General features: G+C 39.1%; 1 long non-coding RNA gene across 1 annotated transcript; it reads left to right on the plus strand.

Moving 5' to 3' along the window:
• Positions 1-10355: 10355 nt before the first annotated feature.
• Positions 10356-24966, plus strand: LOC106628308 (uncharacterized). Its single transcript, XR_001331636.2, has 4 exons — positions 10356-11317; positions 15169-15624; positions 16694-16970; positions 17643-24966. It is a non-coding gene; the product is annotated as an uncharacterized LOC106628308 (long non-coding RNA).
• Positions 24967-25581: the final 615 nt, after the last annotated feature.

The raw sequence follows: 25581 nt of genomic DNA on the forward strand, positions 1-25581 counted from the left end.
CCCATATACTGTGTGAGTCAACGTTGTATTTAGATATGGTGAACTGTTAAAATATTTTTCTAGTGTCCCCACTTTCACATCTTCTTTTAGCAAGTGCATATGGTCTGAGCTGGATATTGCTGGTTTTCTGTCTGTGATTTGTCTGGGGTTCAACTAAACCTCACTTGACACCCCAAGTGCTCTGACTAGGGAGGCAGTGCTACAGGGGATGAAACCTCAGTGAAGGTTTTAAGTGTTGGAGTTTTTTTCTGTAAAAAGAGAGCACTCATCTGCACCATTTTTCTAACTTCACTGTGACCAAAAGTATCAAGGAGAAATTGGTGAGGGAATGAAGCTTAAAAACAAAACAACAACAAAGAAAGCCCATAGGTTCCCCTAGCAACAGTGATTTATAGTCTTGTAGACCAAGACTGCTTTTTGAGAATTTGCCCAAACCCCAGAATCAATGCACTGCTTTCCTCTTGAGGATGTGGGAAAAGTAAGTAAAAGATTTTGCTAACCCTGGGTGTTATGAGAAATGAAAGGCCCAAATAAATGCTGTCTAGGGATCATTTACTTCAGACTTCAAATCTTGAATCTTCAAGCAACCCTCTGGAAAATGTGAGAATTGCTTTTGTTTTCCATGTTGAAAAAGAGACAAACATATATAAATTGTATATAACTTTGTTTCTACACGATAATTTTGATTTCCAATTCCCCACAAGACATTCAGTTCTTTTCAGGATATTTCACTTTTATCATCTTTCATGACTAAGAGTTCTCTAGTTTGTGGCTGGCCATTGAGTAATGTTTTTCCTCAGTCCTCCTTCAGTGGTGCAATGGACAAACTAAAAGCAGTAGGTCACTGGAAACACTGGACTCAAGCAAACTCCTTCTCAATAGTAGTTAGTTGCAGGTGCTGAGCTCTTTTTTTTTCCCACAACCCCTGTTACAACAGTCTTGAAAATACATGACAACTGAAGTCATCTTACAGAAGTGCCAGATAAACAAAACTGCTCCTTAGTATTTGCAGAATTTGGATTTGTGGTTCCTGGGATAGTTTTATACTACTGAGATTGATTTTTAGGGCATAAAATATAAATTTAGTTGGATCTCTAGGTTAAAAAACATCTCCTTCCCTTGAAGAGAAGAATAAGACATCTAGGTTTTCAGGAGTATAGTTTAAGGGTTTGGTCTTTCGTTCAGGTGCCTTGAGAAGGGTCCACGCTCTTCCAGTTGTACATCCATGAAAGTCCTTGGCATCCCTATGAAGCCCATCCATATCCTTCCATTACAAATGGCAGCATGATTACAGGAGTTGAGGCAAAAAAAAAGTGATCAAGAGTTTAAATTGGGAGATATAATTAGAGTTTTTCCATCCCTGTGGCATTGCAAAAACACCTCCATTACGTAAGTTGCCTTGGTACATACTGTGCACATCTCCTTGTGCTCAAGGTATGAGAGGCAGCCTGTGACTGCCCTTTGTTGGCTGGTAGCTCTGAATGCTGACCTAAATTAAAACTTCATATGCACAGGGACAGTGCCATGCTCAGCTTTGGCTGATGTGATGATGTAGGATAACAGGTTGCTATGGTAGAAACTGTGGTGATGTCAAGCCAATATAAGGTGGTTTTAGCAGAATGAAGAAAATACATTTAGAGAAATATTAGGCAGATGTTTTGGTGAATAATGCTCTTTATAGTTAATGAAAAGAAATACTATCCTACCTGCATTACCTGTCTCTGGATACTGAATCCAAACCAGATGGGGCTCGTGTAAATATCTGGCCATTTGTTCTGATCAGTGTGCTCAGGCAAATGGGATCTAATTGATGGAAAAGCATCATCATTTTGTTTTGTGCAGGCAATTTATAATTTTCCTAAGATTAAGTTGAATCACAGATGCTTCTGTGAGTGGAAGAACATTGTATTTAGAGAAAAACACAAGTATGTCTGGGGAGATATCCCCATTTTTGTTATCCAACTTTCCTAAATTGCTCCTCTTTTGGGAAGGATGCAGTAGAATGCCCCTCAGTTCCCAAGATTTGTAGAAGTACAGTGACGTCTAGTGGATTCACATTAGGTATTAAGCTATAAAGGAGGGGCATACAGAACCTAGATCCATTGTTAAATGAGCTAAGATAAGCCTTATTTTTATTGGTGCCTGATTCTTCATGTACTAGAATTTTTTTAATGTGTCCCATTCTAAATAGGCAATCTTCCCATTCCTCACTTCATCATGTCTACAAATTAAGATTTTGTGACTACTTTTTAGCCACTTTGTCTTTTTCAATACAGTTGTGAATAAACAGTGAGAGAGAGTGCAGTAAATGAAAGCAATTATTGTTTTAGTTCTGAGGAACAAAGACTTTGGGAGATGTTGCCATCAAATAACCAAGTCACAGCACAAAACTTCACAGAAATACACTGAGGAATTAATAAAGCTGAGAGGACACCATGACACTTGCATAAGGTTTTTATATTTGAGTTTGACTTGAAGTTTTTGCTTGCAGTTATTAAGCCATTTTCTATAAACAGGATGCTAAGGTGTTCATGCTCTAGTAATGGTCAACTTATAAAGGATTAACAGCCAAAAATGGGTATGTGGGCTACAAAGTGGGAACACTAGTAGTTGTCTAAGGTTCTCAGCAGAAAATGTGTGTAAAATAGAATGTGTTAGAACAGGAGAAGCTTATTGGTGTGGATAAAATGGTGAAAGGGCAATACAACATTTAAAGGATATTTATTTCAATAGCTGTTCACCTGTTAACAGCTTTATTTTCTGAAGATAGCTATACATAAGCTCAAAGCATGATGCTCTTTTTAAAAATTTTCTTTCCAAAAGGATGAAAAAAATCTTACATGTTACAGTTTTTTATAGTCTAAGCTGATTTCTTCTCTTGTGAACTCTTAGCTGGGTTGAGAGAAATAGCTGCAGGATTTTTTTAGCATTTGACTTTTTGTCCTTTCACACATCACATTTAATTGTCAGTATAATTTTGATCCAGAAAAAGGTATTTCCAAAATGTCCTTTCAGATTTTTTTCCATCTGGTTTATAAAGTTTTTTTCCCAAATGGATTCTTCTCAGCTCTGCTGCATGCTGGCTGAGGAATGAAGCTTTTAAATCCATAACAAATAGATGGCTGCTGTATTGCCTCTTCTCAAAACAATATTGAAGCTGGTAGAGGTGAGATCTAATGACTGCCAGCAACGTTTTGTTCAGGTGTCCCTGTGCTTACCCTTTCTCTGATATGATTTTGCCCTCCTCTAGTCTCTCTGGATCCTCAGGCAGGAGTGGAAATTTTACAATGGGTTGTGACTGTCTCAAATCATCACCACTGGGAAGAACATGGTGTATTTTTTAAACCATTTTCTAAGAAGTTCTTACCTTGCTTTTTCTTATCTGTCTTGCATTTCCACATTATGTCTAAATTAACTACATGTATGGTGAGTGATTAATTTATTGGTTAACTATTTGTTTATTACCTCTAAAATGGTTAATACCTATTTTTCCCAGTTCTTGGCTTTTTCTATTGTTATGTCTGCCTTTTGTTGAGTTCTTTACATCCTTAGTCTCTCCAGTGTCATCCCTATCACCTTGTGCCTGTATGCCTTGCACCAGGGGATGTTCATGTGGGTAGTTTTTGGTTGGTTTTTCTTAGTTTCTGGCTTGGTTTTTAAAGAAAGAGCTGTTTGTTCTGACATGTTTAATGTGCCTTCAGCTGAAGGTGATGTGTGCCCTCTGCAGAGCAGCTGCTGGGATGAACCAGCTAACCTTCTAATGCTTGACCTTCCCAGCCCTGACCTCAAATGTTCCTAGTGGCTGCCTGGAGACCCTTCTGAGTCATTCCATGCAGGAGAAACCCTATATTCCCTATATTCCCTTGGCGAAATCCTGTGGCAATTACTCACACAATGGAGATAGTGAAGATCAGCTAGTGTCATCGATCATAGTGTCACTGAGGGAGGCCACAGTTAAAAAGTCTCTTCAGTGACTACCAAAACCTTTATGGGTTTTAACAGACAAGAGAGATGCATTTTTACTATCTCAGAAGAAAGGAACTAAGAAATCTGAGTGGCTTACTAGGAAAACTGTAGAGTAGTACAGGCTAAGGCACAAAATATACTAATGTTATGGTGATGGTAGCTTAAGAGAAAGTTATATAGGATTTCTTCCCATGACTAAAATAATTTATCCTCTCTCTCCCTCCAAGACCATCCCTCTCTGTATCAGCTGCAACACCAAAAATACCTTCAGTAGAATTTTAAGACAGAAGTTAACAGGATTGAATTAAGGGAGAGTTAGGCTATCAAGAAAACTGACAGATGGCTTTTCTTCCATAAAAAAAAAAGCAGAGAAGTAAAAAATATTGTGCCAGCCTCTAGCTCTTGAAATATCAGGGCTGGGATTTCTCTCACGTTTCTTTCTCTACCTCCTGTTTTTCCAGCCAGGCTACCAGGTTAATTTCCTGGATACAAACATCTTGGGTTGCTGCCTTCACAGCCCAACAAGCCAGTTGGTGCCAGCCATTGTTCCCTGCCCAGGTGTGTGGGAATGAGTCTGGCTTTTTGATTCGTGGCCTGGTGGAAGTTTCAGAACTGCTGCACTAGCTTGGGCTGTGGGAGTTCCTCCCTCTGCCAGCTCCCTACTGCACAGCCCTAGGCCCTAGTGTTTGAAACTGGCCAGCACTCAGTGCACCTTTTTCCCTGTTCTTGTCCATGGGTTTTCTACCATCAGTCTCCTCCTGCTCCACCTGCCATCTTCTCCACTGTCTGCCATCAGCTGCTCTCTTCCTATGTCTCATATTCACTTTCTTATTCTCAGCCTACTCCAACCCAGTGACATTATGCATAATACCAAGAAGAGATGAGAATGAGGACCCAGAGGTGTTGTCTTGCCTGGTATTTTGATGGATAATTGGAAACTGGAGATATTTAGTTCATTAGCTGTACTATGCATGTTGTCCATACCACCCACCTTGCTACACTGCGTAGATGAGCCAGTGGAAAAAAACACAGGTTCTTTCTGTGTTCTAAAAACTCTCAGCAAAGAAGAGATTCTTAAGGAAGCTTGGAAGACAAGGTGCTTTTTGGTCTATCTATTTATTCCTCATCTTCTTGAAGCTTACGTGGAACAGAGATGCAGACTTCTGAAATGGTGGGTGCGTTATCAAATAAAAACCACCACAATTCAATCTCCTTTGGAGGAGCAAAATAAATGGATTTCTCTATTTAACCAGCATCATGTTGCATTTTGAGATTTTGGTAAACAGCATTGTCTGCCAAGTTTCATGTCTTAAAATTGTTGAAAGCTTGAGTAGTGCTCTTAGGATTCAAATATGTGGTTTACACACGTGCGCCATCCGAGTGTTTTATGGGCAGCCACACGTTCTTGTTTGTAGGCTGCAATGTTTTAAATTTTCATCATTTTATTTGAAAGTTACTGAAGGTCAAGTCCAAAAGTGTTTTCTGATCATGCTGTGCTTCATGTAAGCTTCCAAGACAGAATACATCCTTAGCTTTTCCAGTAAGAAATGTGGTGTGTTGTTCACGTTTCCCAAGATGTAAACCCCTAGATTTTAGCACCTTCCCTAGGAACCTAACCAGATGTGCCCCTTTAGCAGCAGTTTGAAGGAACAGGCAGTTTCAGGCTAGTGGGTGTCATGGCAAGTATTAGCTCGTGTCTGGCTTTACTGTTGAAATAAAACAAAGGAGAGAAAATGGGAGCTGCCAAGGTGTGGCCTTTTGTTTACAGAACCCTGAGAATGACAGTATTTCAAAGCTCAGTGTCACAGCCAATCCATTCTTGTTCCCGAGGAAAACCCACGAAGGAGACACCTTGCAAAGAACACCATTTTATTTGCAGGGTTGAGTGAAGATGTAAATGGCCCAGGGAACTTGTGAGTCAGTACCTTAGATGCAGAGAATAGCTGTTTTAAGAGGATATTTTATTTTCTGTACCAAAGTCTTCTTTCCCCCATAACCTGACGTGAAACTGAATGTCAGCAATCAAAATGCCATGAACAATTATGTATCTCATCTAAATACAGAGATATCATGCACTTTTTTTTCCTTCTGCCCAGGGCCAATAATCTAGTCCTATATTCTACTTATTTTAATAAGACTTTTTTTTTCTTCTCTGATGTAAAAATAAACTATTGTCAGTAAAGAAAACAGACTGTGCAAAGCTTAGATGACCTGGCAATTTACCAAGTGTTGGCTGCCAGGGAATGGGACTCAAGAAATTTTTGTCGGGTGTTTTGAAAAATGTGTGTTTGCTTTCTTAATGGAACTGGAGTGTAGGTGAGTGCATAAGGTAGGAATCTAGCTATCTCTTTAAATAAAAAGCATTCCTAACAAAACATGCTGATATGCACACAATCATAATTAGTAATTATGACAATTTCTGAAAGAGGTGAAGATCAAGTTTGTCTGAAAGGAGTGCAGTTCCTCCCACCTCTCTGCAGAAAGACATAAGCTAGTAAGGAAGCTTGAGAGACAACTACAGGCAACAGACTTTGTTCTGCATCCAAAATTACTTCCAGTTTTGTCTTGAAAAATGTCAGACCTTAGTCCATTGCTAATAAAATCAATTCACCTTCTGTTCTGAGCTTCTCTGTGAGCTGTGTCAAATTTTTACCACAGAAGAATCTGACATAATGTAAAAAGCTTCTGTTATTACCACATTAGGAGCTCTTGTGCCAGAGTCATCAGATTTAGCTTAGCAAAATGCAATGCAAATTTGTAACGTGGAGGTGATTGAGGAGCCTGTAAATTTGTTATTCAAGCTATTGCAGAGCATGAAGTTGTTTTCTGGAAGTGCAAGTTCTCTGACTGAAAGTTAACCCGTGATGGTACGTTCAGCTCGGGGAAGGTTTGTGCTGGGTATTGGTAGAACAGTCCTCAAGTATAAAATTCAGAGGATTACACAATATACTCTTTTTGAACCTACACAGATTATTACTGCTGTTCTTGCTGCTATTTCTCCCCTGTAACTCATGCCCCACCTTATGTGGAGCTTTTATCTTGCTAATAGTAGTTTGTGGTTAAACTCTATATAAATGGCTCTCTTTTATGCTGCAGAGAGGACACTGAGGGCAGACAAGTGTTTGTACCTTTTTAAAGATGTAGCATTTAAGATTTTTCTCTTTTCCCTGCATACTTCTTGTCATGCCAGGAGAAGTTTTGCACTGAGGGACATACTCTCCCTCCATTCCTGTGCCTTTCAGTGGATGCTCCTTTATGGAGTGCATTCTTCAGTGCCAAGAAGCAGCTCTTTTTCTACTCCAAGCTTGCCTGTTTATGAGAGCCTGGGATATACAGGGATTTTTTTTTTTTGGCTGGGAAGCTTGTTTGTGAGTGGGAGAGGGTAGTGTAGATTCTGCTGCAGCATACATGTTGCCTAGAAAAACTTCATCCTGTTAAATAAAACTATTTAATTTCTCTAGTAGGTATCTTCAGAGGAATTTTAAATCTCAAAATGTAGTAATAAGGATAGATAGTGTTCTATATGGAACCTATTTTTTACCCATTTTTCATTTCAGTTTTCACGTGGACAGTAAAACTTTTCAAAAGCAAAAGGTAGATCTCGGGTTTCAAAAATATTTAACACTCTTTGGCAAAGGTCTGCTTCTGCTCCTTTTTACTTTCTTAGTTCAGTGTGTGTATTGGTCATGCATTTTGTTCCTCTAGTCCTTAATTGAGGACTCTTAAACTTAGTAATGGAACAAATATTCCTTTTACTTGAAAACAAATCATAGAAAAGGTTCATATTTTTTAAGCATTTAAATTGCCATTTATCGTTGTTCTTTTGCAAGTTTTAAGCTCAGGTCATTATGGCACAGAATGCAAATACTGTATTATCCTTGTTAAAGTGGAGGAGAAATGAAATGGTTTTGACATTTTCCAGAATAGCTGCAGTTTTACTGTCTGAAAGATCAAAACTGGATAGAAGCTGCAGTGCCATAAGATGAGTAGGAAGGAGTAAAATTGGAGAGATTTTAGTTTGTGGGGTTTTAATGATTTAAAGGAATTGACATCTTATATGCTATTTTGAGAGTAGGTACCTGTTTTTCCAGTCCCAAGCAACACCTTTGTAGCTAATTGTGAAGTGACTCAGCATTATCTCTCAGTATAGATTATTATATACCCAAATCTGGCACCCTAGATTTGTGCCAGCTCAGGCACTACTTGTGCTTGCAAAAGGTACTGCCCTTGTTTTGGAAGGCGAGTTCTTGAGACAAAGGAATTCTTCAGTAACCTTTACAGAGGTTTCAGCATTGACTAGAGTAAATATCCTGTCCTATGGGAAGGTGAGGGAGGTTTTCTTTATATTTTTATTCATTTTCTCTGTGCTGAACTCAAAAAAGGAACCAGCTAACTGATTTGCTATCTTAATTACTAGTATCTAAACATTTGCCTACAGCTGTGATTTATTGTTGGTTATATTGTTAGATTACTGGTTCCTGTCTCAAGAAAATATTTATTACCAAGTGTTTGTTCTTCACATAACTAGAAACAAAAAGCAAGAGACCTGAGAGCTGGGCAGGGAACAGACCAAGAGATATTTCTAATATAAGAAAGGTGAGGTGTTAAAGGAGACTTACAGGAGGAAAGAGGTCTCTGACATAAACTTCACTTGCATGGATGGAAGTAGCAACAAAAAAAAGACAGGTTTTCTTTAAAACAGACTACAGGTTCATCAGAATGTGATAGGTTTGGATGCCACGAATAAAACACTAATTCCTACTTAGGGTTCACATATTCCTTATGTGAAAGGGAGCAAACACTTCAGGTTGCAGATACACGAAAGATACCAACTTTTTAACATGTAGCAAGATTTTCTTCTGCAGGTCTCCATGTACTTTGTAGAGGAGGGATAGACCAACATTTTTCATCCCTGGACACCTGTTTTCTGTAAACAGTCATGGTAGCATATCAGTAACTTGCAAAAAGTGCAATGGCAGGAGCTGCACTGTGCATGGTGGAGCCCAGAGCAGGATTCTATCCTCCTCCTGCCCGCACAGATCTACCTTTCTACAGGTATGTGTATGACAGCTTCAGATAACCAGGCACTGGAGGGCTTTTCTATTTACCTTTCATGTGGCTAGAACTGCCTGCTAATGCAGGAAAAGAGAATATGGACACTAGTGTGAGTGAAATGGCATGTGGAGATCTGCCTTTAGGTGGTGAGGGCACTGATTGTACCTCACTTTGAGTTTGTTGTATCAGTAGGACCTTAGCCTGGCTACTAAGACTACTGTGTTTTTGTATCCTAATGTGGAACCTGAAGGTGGAACTGCTCACAGTTAAAATATATAAATATACATATATATATATAAATATATTCTCAAGCCCACTGGGGCTTTCATCATGTAATTGTTCATTGTGTGTGAAAAATTCAGGCAGGTCCCCAAGGGCTCCTCTGCCCTCCCAGGGACCCATGGGGATCCTGCAAGCAGAAGGCCCTGCATGTTGATGTGCTCCTGTTGTGAGCTGGCTGATAAGCTCAGGGAGAGATGCATTTCTGGGATACAGGGCAGAGAGGAGCAGGATGGATGAACAGAGAGCTCTTTTTAGATGAAGATTGCCATGGAAACTGCTGCCATTCCTCTGTGTTTGCAGATGTATGTTGGACACTTACCTCTTGTGAAGTCAAGCTCATATATCAAATTTGTGATGCAGAAGTGCCTCAGAGATCCCTGGGCTGTGCCTGCAGAAAGTCAGCCCTGCTTGAATAGGGCTGGACAACCTCCACAGTTGGGTGGGCTAATAAATGTCTGCCTCAGCTCTTCATGGTTTGTTTTGAGAGGGAAAAAGTGTGGTGCCTTGTCAGGCCTGCTGTGATCCCTGCTGGGGAAGAAGCCTGCCCAAGCTCTTTGGGACAGGGATTTGAGTTCCCTTTTGTGCCTTCATCTATCCAGCTGTAAAACAGCATGGATGTTTTGGGGGTTCTTTTTTGCACAAGTGAAAAAGGTTTTGTCAAAAACACTTATGGTAAGAAATCCTCCATAAAGCTCTCTACATTAATGGAATAATGGGCACAACACTTGAGGTTGTTACATTTGCTGAGGGTTTGCATGACAGGATTTCCATTCATAATCCACTTATGCTATCTTATTTGCCAAAGAAATCTTGAAATCTCCACCCATTCTATGCAAATTTTTTAATTTTTTTTTTTAATTTTTTTTTTTAATTTTTTTTTTTTTAATTTTTTTTGTCCTTCATTGCTGGGACATAGGATAGAAGATGTGTTTATGTAAGAAGATACTGGAATCCACTGGGTGGATTGCCAGTCACAGACATCCCTTTTCTGACCTTGCAACAGAGCAAGTCAGCTGGGCAGAGAGAACATGTCCTCAGAGGGACAGGGAAGAGACAGGCTATCACCCTTTGGTCAGATTCTTGGCTCTTGTTTTGTTAATTTTGTAGGTGGAAGGTGATTTGAATTTATGAACTGAAATCTGTTGGGTTCAAGCATGTAAATGTACCTGAAAAATCTCAATTATTCTTGGATTTGTTAGCTTAACCTACACAGTGTTATATTGTATCTTCTTATTTTGTTCTCCCGAATCTCCCTGTGGATCTTTATAAATAATATAAAAAAAGGTTTTTTTCTTGTTGAGATTTAAGCCTGTTCTTCTTATGCTGAAGAAAATGTCAAAGAGACAGAATCGATGTTCCTGTTTACAAAGCTGGAATTTTACTAGAAAGTACTAGAAGCACTTCTAGTTTTCTACTGCTGTGTCACATTCCTCCTTGATGCAAGATGGAAAATATTAGACTGAAATATGACTAAATATTGTGACTATACTGTACTTTCTATATTTACTGAGCTTTATATTCCCTGCTTTAAAGACTTTTATTCTATAGAGAAAACGAAAGCTGGGATTCTGAGTGAAGAATTGGATTCCACAAGCTGAAATTCCAGGAGAAACTTTTCTTCTTAGTACCAGCTCTACAAATCTTCAAAATTCTTTAAGAGAGTCACTCCTTTTGGCATGTATTTCTTGGTCTCTGCTCCCTGTGTTTACGAAATGGAACTACCCTGCTTGCTTTCATCACATTAGAGGCAGTCAGACACCTGGCAGGATAAGGAAAGGTTCTTTCTAATTAGTTTTTTTCACGCTAATGCTGCTTTCAAATCTTGCTAATGATCCAACAATTATTTCAAGCCATCCTTATAGTTTCCTGTGACCTTGTGTGCATCCTTACTGTGTGTTGCAGTTAATTTTTTGCATTTGAAGATACAGGCAAAACAAGAGACCGGAATCCATTGATTTTGAGACTTGCATAACTCTGGGAGCAAAGCTGAGCAGTTTCGTGACTGACATTCACAGTAAGTCCCAATATATAAATCTTGAATTTTCCCAGCTGAGAGTAGGTGTAAATTAAGGAGGTGTGACTACTGTGAGATAATTTAGTCTGTTGACACCTTTCTGTGATCTACATGAACTCTTCTAGTTGGATTCATGTTAAGAAGTGGGGTTGTGGAGGTAAACGTGGAGAGTTCATGTGCAGAAGCTTAGGATCTATTGTATTCCTCAAGTAGGAAATGCACTATTTATGGGCTGCACTTGGGGAGACTCTGGAAGAGAGTAGCAATTGCTCAGTGTTTCTGTGTAATAAAGGATGGTTAACTTCCCTCTATACACTGCAGGATATTTTGTAGAATATTTTTCAGAAAGCCAGTATGTTTAGATGCAGTCATGGTAGTGAGGGTACAAAACCATAATAAGGATGTGTGACTTAATTGTTCTGGATTATGATGGGGTTCTGTTGGGAACTTCAGCCACTGCTGCATGAAACAAAGGTGGATAATTGCTCTGGAAAAGCATAAATCTCCCAAGATTGGGTACTTAACAGCAAGAGCTTCTTTGTCTGGGGATGTATACAGTTTCTACATAAAAGTGACTCTGCCAAAGAGAATAAAGCACCCAGTGTGCTGCCTTTCTGAAGCACAGAGATAATTTTAAGCACAAAACTAGTTTTTATCAGGGTGGAGAATGCTGAGAGCTGTAGACAATGGCAGAGAGACTTTTATTGTGTTTTTTCAGCTTAATGATGCAGTGCAGGAAAGTCAGTGTTGAATCAGAGCTGCTCTGTAATCATTTATCAGGGTCAGGAGAAGGGTGTTCTCTACAGAGGGAACATGCTGTGCCTGAGATCCAGGGCCGATGTTGCTGGCCAATATGTGCGTGTTCTTCCAGGATAATGTTGCATAAGAAAAAGGAGCAAGGGATAAACAATTTGCTGTCCTTGGACTTGGGTTCCTGCTGCAAAGGATTTGAATGGGACCTTTCCATTGAACAAAAGTCTATTTTCCAAGTACAACTTGTTTACTTTAGCACATTGGCAAATACATGTATGGCAAATTCCAAAGAATCCCAGAATCCAGTGGGAAGGAAGCACCTCAGTGCTCCATAAACTTCCAATTAAAAAATAATTGGAAATCTAGGCAGACAAAAACACTTAGGCTCTGGCATTACACCTGTCCTATCACAGGCCCTTGGTGGTATTGGTCATCACTAAGAAAAAAAGGAATGCAGGTGCTGTAAGTTCAAGTGCAGTAGCAACAGCTAAGAAAACTACACTGGGATAAATTTGACATGGAGGGAAAAGAGAAGGCCAAAAATCAGTGTACTTTTAGAAGTGACAAAGAGAAACACTGAAGCTGGGACTCTAAAGTCTTTGGAGAAGGGGTCTAGAGAAGAGAAGCCATGCTGGCTATAGCAATACATTGTTCTGTGACCTTGAGCGAGTCTCAGTGAGCACAAAAGTATTGCAAAAACAGTTGGATCATTCAAATTTTCAAAGAGATTGGATAGTTATACCTACCCTTAGAGATTCTCAATGATATCTCACCAAGGGAAGAAGAGGATTTAGCACTCCCCTATTTTGAGGAAATGTAACTAGTGAAGTAATGCTAGAGCATAATGGAGAGAGTGACTAGATTCACCTAGTAAATGACATGGGAAATTAAGAAGTTAATGACTTGCTGCCATTTACAGGAGAAAACATTCCTTTAGGAATTGTTAGGTAGAATTTCTTTCAAGTCAGGAAAGTGGTTTTTTTCAATTTTGTAATTTTTTTCTTTCTTCTTTTTCCCTGTTGGACAAAGTACTCGGTCCTATTATCGAACTGAAGGCTATGATCTGAAGGCTTACGCTCAGGGTGAGCTGAATACAGTGAGGGGCCATGGTGTTCTGTGCCATTGCCCTTGCTTGCTGTGCAGAGAGAAAGGTTCAGGGAAAGGTCTGTTCCTGTAAATGAACCTGTGTGCCATGATTTTGGTAGTGCTGTACTGATTGTCTGCTAGTCAAGGGGTAGCTCTGGCCACTTGATCTTGAGAGACCCAAACTGGTATTCAAGGGGAGAAAAGCTGGTCACAGAGAATATCTTTTTGAAGGGAGGCACCACAACATAAATCCTCCTAGAAAAGGTATTGTGGTCCCCCTCTCTACTTGTAAAGCCTTGTAGAGTGGCACATTTGCAAAGAGATGGGAGACATGGGGCAAAACACCTGAGGAGCAGGAATTTGACTCTGCACATGGCTCTGATGGGAAGAGGGAATGTGAGCAGAAAAGCATCTGGGAGCTATGTGCCATGGCACTCACTAATACTTCTCCCTAAAGGCATCTTAAAGAAGTAGAATAGTAGAGTTAAAAGGCACTATTAACTCCAGCTTTTGCTACTTGCAAATAGTGTCCTATTCCCCATCTGTGCTAGCAACAGAAATGCATGATGAAGTTACCTTAAACATTCTCTGGGAGTTAGTTTCAGGACCACAAGACAGATGTGCAGAAAATAAATCTTCTATTGGTCATTAAGAATATTCAAAAGAGGCCTACAGCATGCTGAAATCCTTGTGACATCCTAAACATATTTGAGGGAAGAAGGCTGATAAAAGTCATAGCTAAAAATCAGCCTTCCATGAAATATGTAAAACTTCATAAATCAGTTATAGAGACTTTATAAGAATCTATCCTGTTTCAGATAGGCTAGGCTGAAACCTGTTAGGAAGCAAGTTGTGGGGCTCTCAGCCAGATGTGCCCAAGGAATAAGAATAACATTTAGGAACTGCAGGGAAATAAAGAACTGTGGTAACTCAGCCCTTAGAGGAATACTCTAAAGGGAGGGAAAGGAAAAAAAAGAAAAACTACATTAGCTAGTAGTTTGGCAATGTTTGGCCTGAGGGCTAATTCTTCCAGGCAGTGTCATGCAGATGATAAATCTGTTTTATCATTTTGGAGACCATTTTTCCTTTAAAGAGAGATACTATTCCAGACATGCTCTTCTCTATAAGTACAGCTTGTGCAAATGAGGAAAAGCTCTGTTTTTAACTGGAACCTGGGGAGCCTGCTTTGTAATTGGAACAAACAGCAGAGGAATCCTTTATGCTCATTACACTAGTTATTCTGCACAGAGCTTTCTCTGTTACCAAAATATCCATGTCTGACCCTTTTCTGAAAGGTGGGGAAGGGGCTGAGCATCTGTTAAGCACTGGTGGAAAGACAGATCCAGAAGGTAAGGTCACACAGGGGTATGTCAGTCAGGAAATGCAGTCCTGATTCTGTGGAAGGCTTCTAAATATGACTTGAGGCAGTTTAATTTGAGGCACTGCTCTCTGGGTTACCCTGCTGGCAAACAGCTGTGTTAAAGCCCCTCGCCTCACAAGGGTGCTATCATGACTAACATTTTCTGAAGTATTTGCACGTCAGAGGTGACTGTAGCAAAGAAAAATATTTATTTTGTGGTTTGAAATGTATTTTGCGTGTTTGCATAAAGTCTGTTCTTACTTACCTGTGGTAAATGAGCTTTAGCATGTAATGAGAAAATCTGAAACTAGATCTTTCTAGTTATTAAAGTTATGTGTTGCTGGCTCTTCCCCCCATCCTTCTGATATCCTGTTGTTACAGCAATAATGTTTCTATCAATAGATTCATAAGAAATATTAAACCCTCCTTGCACTTTTACCTGTTTTGCCTCAGCCAAGCTTATGTTTATTTTTTTTTAGACCAGAACAAATGTAATCATCATTTTGAGTGGTACTTCACTTGCCCAAAGAGGGCTGTGACAAAATCATCATATCTGCTGTTAAGTACTTTTCTTTATTAACACAACCTGAATTAAATTACAGTATTTAATGCACTACAACAACAGTGTTGTATTTCTTCTTTAATGTTCTAGGGTTGGACAAACAAGGCTTCACAGCAACTTTCTTGCAACTTTTAATAACCATGGATGAATGGAGCCGGTATAATCAAGTTCACGCGTAATTTACCGCGAAGGATCGTATTTCATTTTGCTGTCACACACCCTATTTATAATCTTCTGCACTGCTCTGAGAAGGGACTCTGGAAGGACGAGCTGTCTTGGATATCACAGGACGTGCAGCTCCACACACAGCAATGCCAGAGCTTGCTGATCATCCCCCAGCATAAACAGGAGCAGCAAAGTGGCGCTCTGACAGGATCATGAGTCATGAGGAGACCCAAAACAACAGATGGCAGTAAAGCATTATTGGGTCTCCTAACCAAAAGGAATGGAGGTGTGTGATATTACAAGCTTCCAGATGGCAGACTGTAGAAATGAGAATTTCATGATCTGCTCTTGTGAATCCTAACCACTGCACATCACAGAAAGGTATAATTACCTATAGGGAGAAGGTGTTTTAAATGATTTTGAGTGATATTTCACTCAAGTTACAATATGAAATATTTTCTGGACAGGTAGAGCTGAAACTTAGGCACATTTGTGTCATTCAAGAGCTTGGTGTGGTCAGTTCTTTTCCTTAGCTGCTCTTCAAGTCTTAGTTTTTATTGCCTTGAACATACCAGTTCCTTTCTGTAAAAATGTCCAGAAAGCATCTCATGACCAAATATAAAGAGGGTCAAAATTTGACACCATATTGGGGCTGTGTCTTTAACTTTCTTTTGTTTGGGAAGCATTCCTCAAGACAGATTTGATCTGAAATGTTTCAATCTGAGGGCTGTGACTTGAAAACTCTAATCTGTTAATTAATTGTTAGACTACCACAGGTCTCTGTTAGTTCCCCCTTTTATAATATGAAAAATGTGAACTGTGGCCTGATGTTCAATGAATATATTCATTTTTATTGTATTAGTCTTAGAATAAACCTTAGAGAAAGAATGATCTTGGGACTTGGTAATTTTGTATCTAGTGATTATTTGTTATTTTTCACCTGTTAATAAATTGTTTTGGTTTTTTTTTCATTTTGCTCATAATCATTTTCTCTTTATTGGTGGAGAGAGATTGGCTGAAAGTAAGGGGAGATAACTCATTTTAGAATGTCCACCCCCACAAATCATCTTAAACAAAGACAGCAGCCATCACTCCACATTGCTTGGAACACAATTTGCAACAGGGGTGTTCTAGGTGTGCTGAATTACTCATGTGTGTTTTGGGGTTTGGAGAGCAAGTGGGACCATGCTGAGATTTGGGTTAACAAAAAAAAAAAAAAGAAAAAAAAAAAGAAAAAGAAAAAGAAAAAAAAAAGAAAAAGGGTACTATTCTGAACAAATACATCTGAAGACATTTGCCTGCTCATTGTTTCATGAACTGTGCAACTTTTGGTCTCTTTGTGGGGTCTTACTAGCACTGGTCTCAATAACCAGCTTTTAAGGCTTTTATGTATCATTTCAACACACAAGAAGCAGCTTGAGGACTCATTTTCTTTGCCTCTTGCTTTTAGGCTGTATCTGTGTGTCCCAGTAATTCAGTGCACCAGCAGTGAAGCAAACAGTAGATGAAAGAACCTGTTGATGAGGCCTTTACATCTTTACACTGAGCCCTGCCTGTCAGGTTTCTGTGGGACTGGGTTTAGCCTGGCCTTCTGAGCTGAGTGCTACCATCAAACGGGCTGGGAAGCTGCTCAGAGGTTCAGTCATTGACTGACTCTTCTGTGCCATCAAAGCCTGGGTGTGCAGTCACTGAGTGCTCCTAGAGGTCACTGCCTTCATGCCCTGCAGGTACAAACAAGCTACAACAAAGTGTATTGTGTTTTTCCCAGCCCCTATGTGTTTTTAACCACATTTCCCAAGTTCCTTTCTTTGATGGTTGGGCTAATCCTTGTGTATACGAGGAAATGGAAACATCACAACCTGCTCTGGTGGATTCCTGTACTGGACACTTCACCAGCAGCACAGTGACTTTAGAAAACCTTTATAATGCACAATAACATTTTACTGAAAAAATTAATATGCTTTATTAAAACCAATTAAATACAGTTCTGTCATTAGTGGTATTCATCATTCATTGGCATTCACTAGCTGCCCCAGTTGGTTTGCATTGCAAATTAATTTAATTTTTCATGGATGGCTATAAATGTGCATGAGCTATGTAATTCATATGTAAATATTATTTTGATTAAATCCATCTTCACTTGCCAATGCCCTAAAATGCTTTAATGTTTAATATTCTTCAAGCTTGTGGGCCATGCTGCATTTTTCAGTAGTTTATGTCTGCTTCCACAAAATCTTTCATTTCTCCTCAACAAAGCTATGCAACACTTGCTGTATCTAACTGGGAACATTGGTTTCCTATATATTAGATTTTGTTGTATGCTTGACTGAAAATGCTGTTTTGATGGATTTCTTTGAATTACTTGGAACACTTTCAGAACTCCTTTTTTTTTTTCCTAGGTTAAAATTACTTCTGAATTCTGGCAAGAGAGCTTTTCCATATTCTTACATGCTGTTCCCAAGCCACTTATTAGTGGGCCATTGATTTATAGCCAGAAGGTGGCCTCCTCCCAAGTGAAAACCGTGAGATATTTGTTTGAAAACATCATGCTAATTTAGTTTTTATAGCTGGTGATTATAAGGCTGAACTTTCATGTTTAAGCAGTGCAGTTGACTTGGAGGGTAACTGCCATCAGCTCACAGAAATCTTTAATTTTCTGCTGCTTTTGGGACCCAAGAGCTGGCTTGAAGAGTGCAGATCCTCATGAGAAGGTTTCCTTGCACAGCAATATTGCTGTGTGCTGTACCACCTATAAGAGCAAGCCATAGTTCAGCTGCTGGTCATCCTGCTGGTGATTCCAGGACTGGACACATCAATTCTTACAGCCAATGTCTGCTGGATCCTCCCCAGTAGCTTAATTAAGGAGGCTAGTTCACCTTGGATCCTTCTGACAACGTGCCAGAGAGAAAAATGTCTCACCTCTCAGCAAAAGGATGTGTGTGCTTTCGGGCAATAAACCAACAGAAGGCATAAAGACTGAGAACACAATTTTTCCCATCTCAGAAGAAACTCATCATGATTTACATTCTTGTAACTGAGAAAAAAAAAATAAAAAATGAGGCTCTGAATATCTTAGAAGACATTATCCAATTGGAGAAAAGGTTAGGTTTGCACATTACTGTCTATAAGAGTATTTCTCTTCCCCAGCTCCTGCTGGTCAGACGTGTGTGTGTGAAATGCAAATGCAGATGTGGGAGAGTAAGAGAGAATGTCATATCATAGAACAAATTTGAGCAGAAATAGGAGTGAATGTATTCAGAGAAAACTTGTCCATTTGTCACTCACCCTTACTGCTTTTTCAGCTGCCTTTCATGTCTTCACTTCCATCTCCTAAACGTATTTTCTTTATGAATGTAATTGTGAAATGGCTAAACGTAGGCTGTCAGTAATGCTGACAGAAGTACATGTTCAGAAGTACAACACTTAATTAGAATTAAAGCAATAAATGTGTATCTGTCTGAGAAATGGACACAACTATGACTGTAATGGTAATTAATACATTGTTTTTAAGAGGTACTTAACAAAACTGTGGTGGTTTACCTTGTGAAGGCAGAAGCTGCACACTTTTGCTCTCAAAAATTACTCTTCATGGTTTTCTATAAAAAGGATTTCTATCTTCCTTTAGACCTTTCCAGTTCTAGCTCTTCCTGGGAAATTAAATTAAGAAACTGGGTATACAGTCTTAGATAAACCAATTAATCCTGTTTTTACATTAAACAATATGTTTTATGTTAGAACAACTGTAATGGATTTGTAAAGAACTTGAATATTTCAGTCAAAAGAGACTTGGAGTGCTAATTTTAGTGTCAGTGTAAATTCAGAGCTGTCACAAACACCTGGCAGAAAAGGTGCAAAGCTATCAATGTCTCCTCTACTGCTATCTCTTCCCAATTTCTTTCATTGCAGCCATATGATGGAAAGAACTCCCTTCCTGCCACAGGCCCCCACCTCTCTGTATTACCCTGATCATCCCAACACTTGGTAAGATAAACCTTACATGTATGGGAGTGTCTAATCTGAACAGAAAAAAAACCTTGCATGTAATTAGAAATAGCTATGTGCAAGTCTAAAGAGAGAATTTTTAGTTAAACTCATGAATGACTTTTGCTGAAAAGTAACTTGTCTTTTGGGTATTGATGGAGATATGTGTGTGACACAGTAACACCAGGTGGACTCTCCTTTCTGGGCAGTTTCAGTTATGGTCCATTAAAGAACCTTCTTGCTTTATTATTTAAAATCTCAGGTCAGTGAGATGTGGCACTAAATGAATTACTCTGCTGAACTCACCCTGGGTGTGTGCTGCTCAGTGCAATGCTGTGTTTCCTTAGAAATCCCCTTGGCCTAACTTCTGTCTGGGTATATTTGCATGGCAGTAGTGACATCTCAAATACACAAAACAGTCTTCTACCTGCCAGCTGCACTGCCACAGCTCTACCATTCCCTCAAGTCCTGTGGTTCCTCTCTAGTGTTGGTGAGGGCTATTGAGATGAGCTCTTAGCATCTGGAGTCCTTCCCCCCAGGTTCCATCCTTACCCTAAGTTATACTTCTTACCCCAGGAAATGCTTGGTTTCTTTTTTATCTCTCTGCAACACTTTTTCTTCAGTGTTTTGCAGCTCTGTTTTACATTCAAATCTGATTTATATGGCCATCTTCCTTATGCTGGGTAATATTTCTTTGTTATTTATAAGCAAAGTTTTTTCCATGTTTGTTCTGTATTTCTTTAACTGTTTATAGCTGTGGATTTCCTAGTGCCAAGCCTGTGCCCCATCTTTCATACTGTGCCTGGTTTTCCAGACTCCATCCTGTAACTGAGCTTCCCCAGCCTGTGTCCTATCAGGCTGTGTTTCTCTCTACCACATCTTGTTAGTCGTGGAACCACAGTGGTGCCATACAAAGATACACAGATGTAAAATTAATTAGCCATAGACACCTAGTCAATTAGGGGAAAAAAAAATCTTGTTCCAGGGAACTAAATTAAGCTAAAATTAAATTTCAAGCAGGTTAAGGTAGATTCAGATAGAGGAAGGCTGGTAAGTCTCAGTCCTACAAACCCAGTACAACATTTGTGGGCTGTTACTAGCAGTGGTAGGAACATATCAGAGGGGGAGTTAGTTACTACATTGTGAAGATGTCCTGTGACAATTGGCTAAATTAAGACAATTCTTCAAAAGCTATGTTCAATAACAATTGTTCTTAAAAGTGACAACAGCTATGGGAGGATAACATTTAGTATTTCCACAGCGATTCTATAACTGATTAGTTTTAAATCCGTGAAACATCAATTTCCATCAGTGTGGTGTCACTGCTGATGATTACTCATCTGATCCACATGGGTTCCTTAAAAGGATGTATGCTCCTATGAAAAATAATTCATCAAAGAATTTAAAAAAGTTTATGTAACACACCTGACAATTTCTTACCCAGTCTGCAGAGTCTGAGGAATTGCAGGCAGCTAACAATGGAAGGCAGCGTGTGTAGGTGCTGTGCCTCAGTCTGTGGTTTGGGAATTCTGTGCTCTCATATCATCTTTCATTTGCTGCCAGGTTTCCCCTGAAAGGATTCTTGAAGTGAAAAATGGGAAACAATATTTTAGTTATTCTCATCCCTGGTCCTCTGAAATAATGGAGAGCCAGGAGTGTTAATTTAAAAGTGTAGTGCTGTGCAAACGTAGCAAATATTGCAATCTCCTGTTATGGAACCAGTGTTCAAAATCTTAAACAGACAGGAGAAAAAAGGTAAAAAACCCCTTGGTGGAATACTACTGTCAACCTTAAGACAGGCTCCTTCCAGTTGTTTCTTCTGTCTCCCATTGCTCTTGTGCTTTGTGTGTGAAACTGAAGAAAATTTATAAAGAATTGTTTTCAGAAGCAGGCTAGAAAAGGTTCAGTTTTCTTTTGTCCATAGCAGGTTGTGTTTTTTCCTAGGACTGCAACTCTTTCTGATGTCTAACTCTGCACACTGTTGGAAAGAACACCCCAAAACCAAGCTTTTGTCTATAAATGTCCAAAGTAAGGATTTCAGCTGTTTTTAGGTGTCTCCTAACAGACAGTCTTGCTTTTATCTACTCTTTTTGACCCTACTTAAGCCATGTGAGAACAGTGCCTAAGAAGATCCTTGATGCCCATGTAATGTTAGCTGACTTGATGAAAGATGTGAAGAATAGAGCTGACTTGGATTTTGGGGCCTGATAGAAGGAAAACTCTCTGAAGAAGTTGCTTTCTTGGTTTTGAGCTAGTTTTAAATGAATGCATGTGACTATAAAATCTGCCTGTATCCTGGTTACCTGTTCATGCAGCACTACTGTAAGCGAGAACAGGCATGTTGAAATGCTCACTTCACTGACCTAAGATTTGGAAATGAACTTTTAGGACATCCTGCCAAAGGAGAGGAGATTCTTCATCTCATACACATTCCATTTGGAGCCTGGAAGGGCCACTCTGTGATCACGGGAGAAGGTGGCAAAGACCTAAACCTGCTTTCTGCAGCCAGCTCTGCAGTGTCAGGAGGAAAAGTGAGGCTGCTGTTCTGCCTTCCTTCCACAACAAGCTAAACTTGTGGGAATTCTCCCAAACAATCCCATGTGGCAAGGTCAAGCCTTTTCTTGGAGTGCTACGTAGGTCTTTACCTATATGTCTCTTGCTATGGCTTCCAAAGCCAATTTCATGCCTGACATATGTTCCTTTGGCACTGATTAGAACCTCAAAATGGCACTTTGATTTTTTCTCTTACAGGCAGGGGTGATCAGGAGAACAACAATGTCTGAAATATGGATATTTAGGAAGGTCTCTTATTTTTATTTTGGTTTACTGCAACCAAAGACTAAACTTATGCATTTATTCTTCTTCTACTTATTCCCCTCCTATCCCATATAGGTAAAAACATCCTGGTATTAATTCCCATTAGGGAAAGGAACAGGTGAGTATTTAATACACTGGAATAAATAGTTTTGTGTAACTTTATGCCAACTCAGTACACCCAGTGAACGATATTTCTGTTTAGAAATAGAAATGACTGGGACTCCAGCATTTCAAAGTATTTCACAGCACTTTTAGAATATTGTGATGGGGGAAAATGTTAGTAGCTGCCATTTTAGTGTGATGAAATGTTGAGAATTGAACTTCAAAGTTATGCAAGTGCATTGAAGGAATGTTGTTCGTACCTACTGCCCTTAAGAGGGCGCTTATTCACCATTCACCATTGCTTTTGTTTTTAACATCATCTGTTATAATAACGTGATTTTAGATTTCCACTGCACAAGGTTAACATCTGACTGCAACCTGTTTGGGCTAGCTATGGTTACTGACATCAATAGATACAAGTGTACAGCCGTATTGCATTATTTAGGCTTAGTTTATATAACATTTGTGTCAGTCCACAAGAGTGCCACTTCCACCCAGAGCAGCAGGTGCAAAGCAGCTCCACACCTCTTAAAAGAAACAGCTTTTTTGTTACACAGGAGGATTCTGTTTTGATTTGAGGTTTTCTTTGGTTCTGCCTTTTCTGGGACAGCCATCAGCTGTAATAAACTTTGTTGCTTCATCCTCTGAAGTTGTTCTTTGAGTAAATTACTGCCTAAGTAGGGATGCAGGAGAAGACTCTGAAGGATAAAGAACAGCTCTGGTAACAAAATTGGACTATCAAGTGTCTGTTTTCTTTCTCAGGCAAGTACTGAGAAGTTCTGTTTTCTTGGAAAGGTTCTTCCCAGTTAGAAGTTCTGCTTGTATGCAATCATTGTGGCAGCTGGATGGATGTGGCAGTCAATGCTTTTTCTCAAATAAAATAGGATTTGGCTAAAGATCTCAATTAGTCCAGAGCTAGATCTTGGTATCACAGTCTGCTCCTTTCCACACAGAACACTGGAGAATGAAAGTGTTTGGTACAAGCTTGGCATCTCCATAATTGGATTATGTCACATGCCACTAGCAGCAACTTCCATGTAAATATACATGCAAAATTTGTAACACATGAATTATCACAATATTTACTTATGCATCATCTGTTTGGAAATAAAGGAGAGCTGACTTCCACTCCCCTTTGCCAATCATCCTTTTAGGTTTTACAATTTTATGTGGACTTGAAACATTGCTTAATTGTAGACAGCTAAACTGTGGAATTTGTATGGAGGAGCTCAACTCTGGTGACAGAGTTCTGCCTGATTTTTAAAGCCTTCATTTTCCATATGTGATTGATGTCTTTCATGTGAGTCTGAAGGAGCAAAAACATGTTTCAGTGGCTTGTACACGAGCATGAAGACTGTGTACAGGCCACAGACAGAAAAACCACATAAGCACTTCACAGGCTGTATTCTGTAGCTCCATGGGACCTTATGGCTGTAGACATCAAAGCTTCATATTGTGAACTTATAAAGGCATCACTTGTTTATCATTTCAAAAGATGCTGAACATGTGTATTCTCATAAAGCTTTGTGATCATACATGCTGTAAAAATAAAGGCAGTTACATCAAGTTACTTCTAGGCAACAACAAAAGCTGATCTTTCTTATGCTCTTTTATAAGTGAAATTATGTGTGTACATTTGTTTCTCTCTCACACAGACCAGTGGTGTATAGGTGGGATCTGGCTATTAAACAGTTTTCTATACCTTGTAAGCCTTTGTTTAACATTTACCTACATGAAGACCACTGATATTAAGTGCATATCTATAGGACACAATTTAATTTTACATGAATAGACAGAGTATAGCTTCTGATATTAAAATAATTATATAATATATAATATAATATAATGATAATTATATATAGATATATTTGAGATTATGAAACATTGCTTTGTATCTCTATCACTACATAAAACTGAATCTTATGAAATACACAACTACCTGTTGTGTCTGAGGTTAATGAGAAAAGACATTTAATTAGTTTGCCATAAATCTAGGGGACTGCTGTGACTTTTTTTTTGACCTGGACCAGGTTATTGAATATTTTAGTAACAGAACTTATGAAAGAAACTGTCTGGTTTGCCTTGCCTTGCCTTCCTTGCATTGCCATGCCTTGCTTTGTCTCCCTTCCTTCCTCCCTTCTCATCCATCTTATGATATAAAACAAATTATTACTCCTACTCTGAAGTGGTAAAGGGAGACTTAAGGGTTTACAAGCTCTAGAAAAGTGGTTCTAGAGGCTTTGGACCAAGTCTTTGCAGGTGCCACTAGGTGAAACAAGTGTGACAGGTACTTGATGAATAGTAAGGACAGAACTGCTGCCTTCCAGTACTAGGAAGAAAAGGGTTACGAGTTTTCTTAGTGCACTGAGACATCACATATTATTTAATATCTGAGGAGTTCCTCCAGTGGCTAAGTGACTTGAAGTTATTGCTGATGTGTCATAGGAGCCACGTGAAAAGAGCTGTTTCCAGAGGTGGCAGTGGAGACCTCTGTTTCATGGTTTTATTTTATTATTTGGCCATGTTTTAACTGCTGTCATTGAGATTTCCTCTGTTGCTTCCAGTGGAGCTCACAAGTGGAATATTTTGTAAAAGGATAGGCTGTATCCTATGGTCTCATAATCACTGTGGAATGGTGCAGGCAGAAGTGCTCCTGAAGAAAGCTGCTGTAATTTCCACTCTAACAACTGCTAAAACATCCTCTATCCATTTTAGCTGCTCTTGTTGTTAAAATGTGAAAAATTATTTAAACAGAAATCTGGAAAACTCTGGAGTTATAAATCAGCATATGAAAATTTTGCCATTGAAGATTGTTTTTGGTGAAGTGTTCGTCATGCATAAATATATAATGTAATGATACTAATGATGGAGTTGCTCAGACATTGATTACAGCTTCATTAAGTGAGATTACTCACTGTGATCTCAGTGCTACAAATTAGGTTTTGGTAATTTGACCTATTCTTTAATTTAGTGAAGTAGAAAGATAAATTGCTTAGGCAGGAGAAAATATTTTTCTAACATTTTGTGAAATGTTTATTTAAAGCATTATATTACCCAAAATATTACCCTAATACCTGTTTATTCAAGATAGGCAAACTCATCTAAAATATTTTAAGGGTAACATTTTTATATTAAAAGCCCTGGGACACTTAATTTTTATTCACTTTTAATTTCCTCCTACCTGGGCATTTCCATGTGGCCTGAGCATGTGTTAATCCAATGCATTTTTTGGGACCTTCACCACCAAGATCAGCTGGAAAGGGTCATTGGGACTCTGGTGGTATCTGGTGATACTTTCTTTATTCTGTCTCCATCACTCTCTTTCTGTTCCCCCACCTCTTTTCTGTTTCTTTCTCTTCCTTTTTTTTTTCTTTTCCCTCTCTCTCACATTCCCTACTAAATAAAATCCATACTATTGATTTTGGCATATTGTCTCAT

This window comes from Pseudopodoces humilis, chromosome 3 (genome assembly GCF_049639895.1).
Source record: "Pseudopodoces humilis isolate 2021_Gansu_Grassland_sample_001 chromosome 3, ASM4963989v1, whole genome shotgun sequence".
In the NCBI taxonomy this organism is placed as follows: Eukaryota; Metazoa; Chordata; class Aves; order Passeriformes; family Paridae; genus Pseudopodoces; species Pseudopodoces humilis.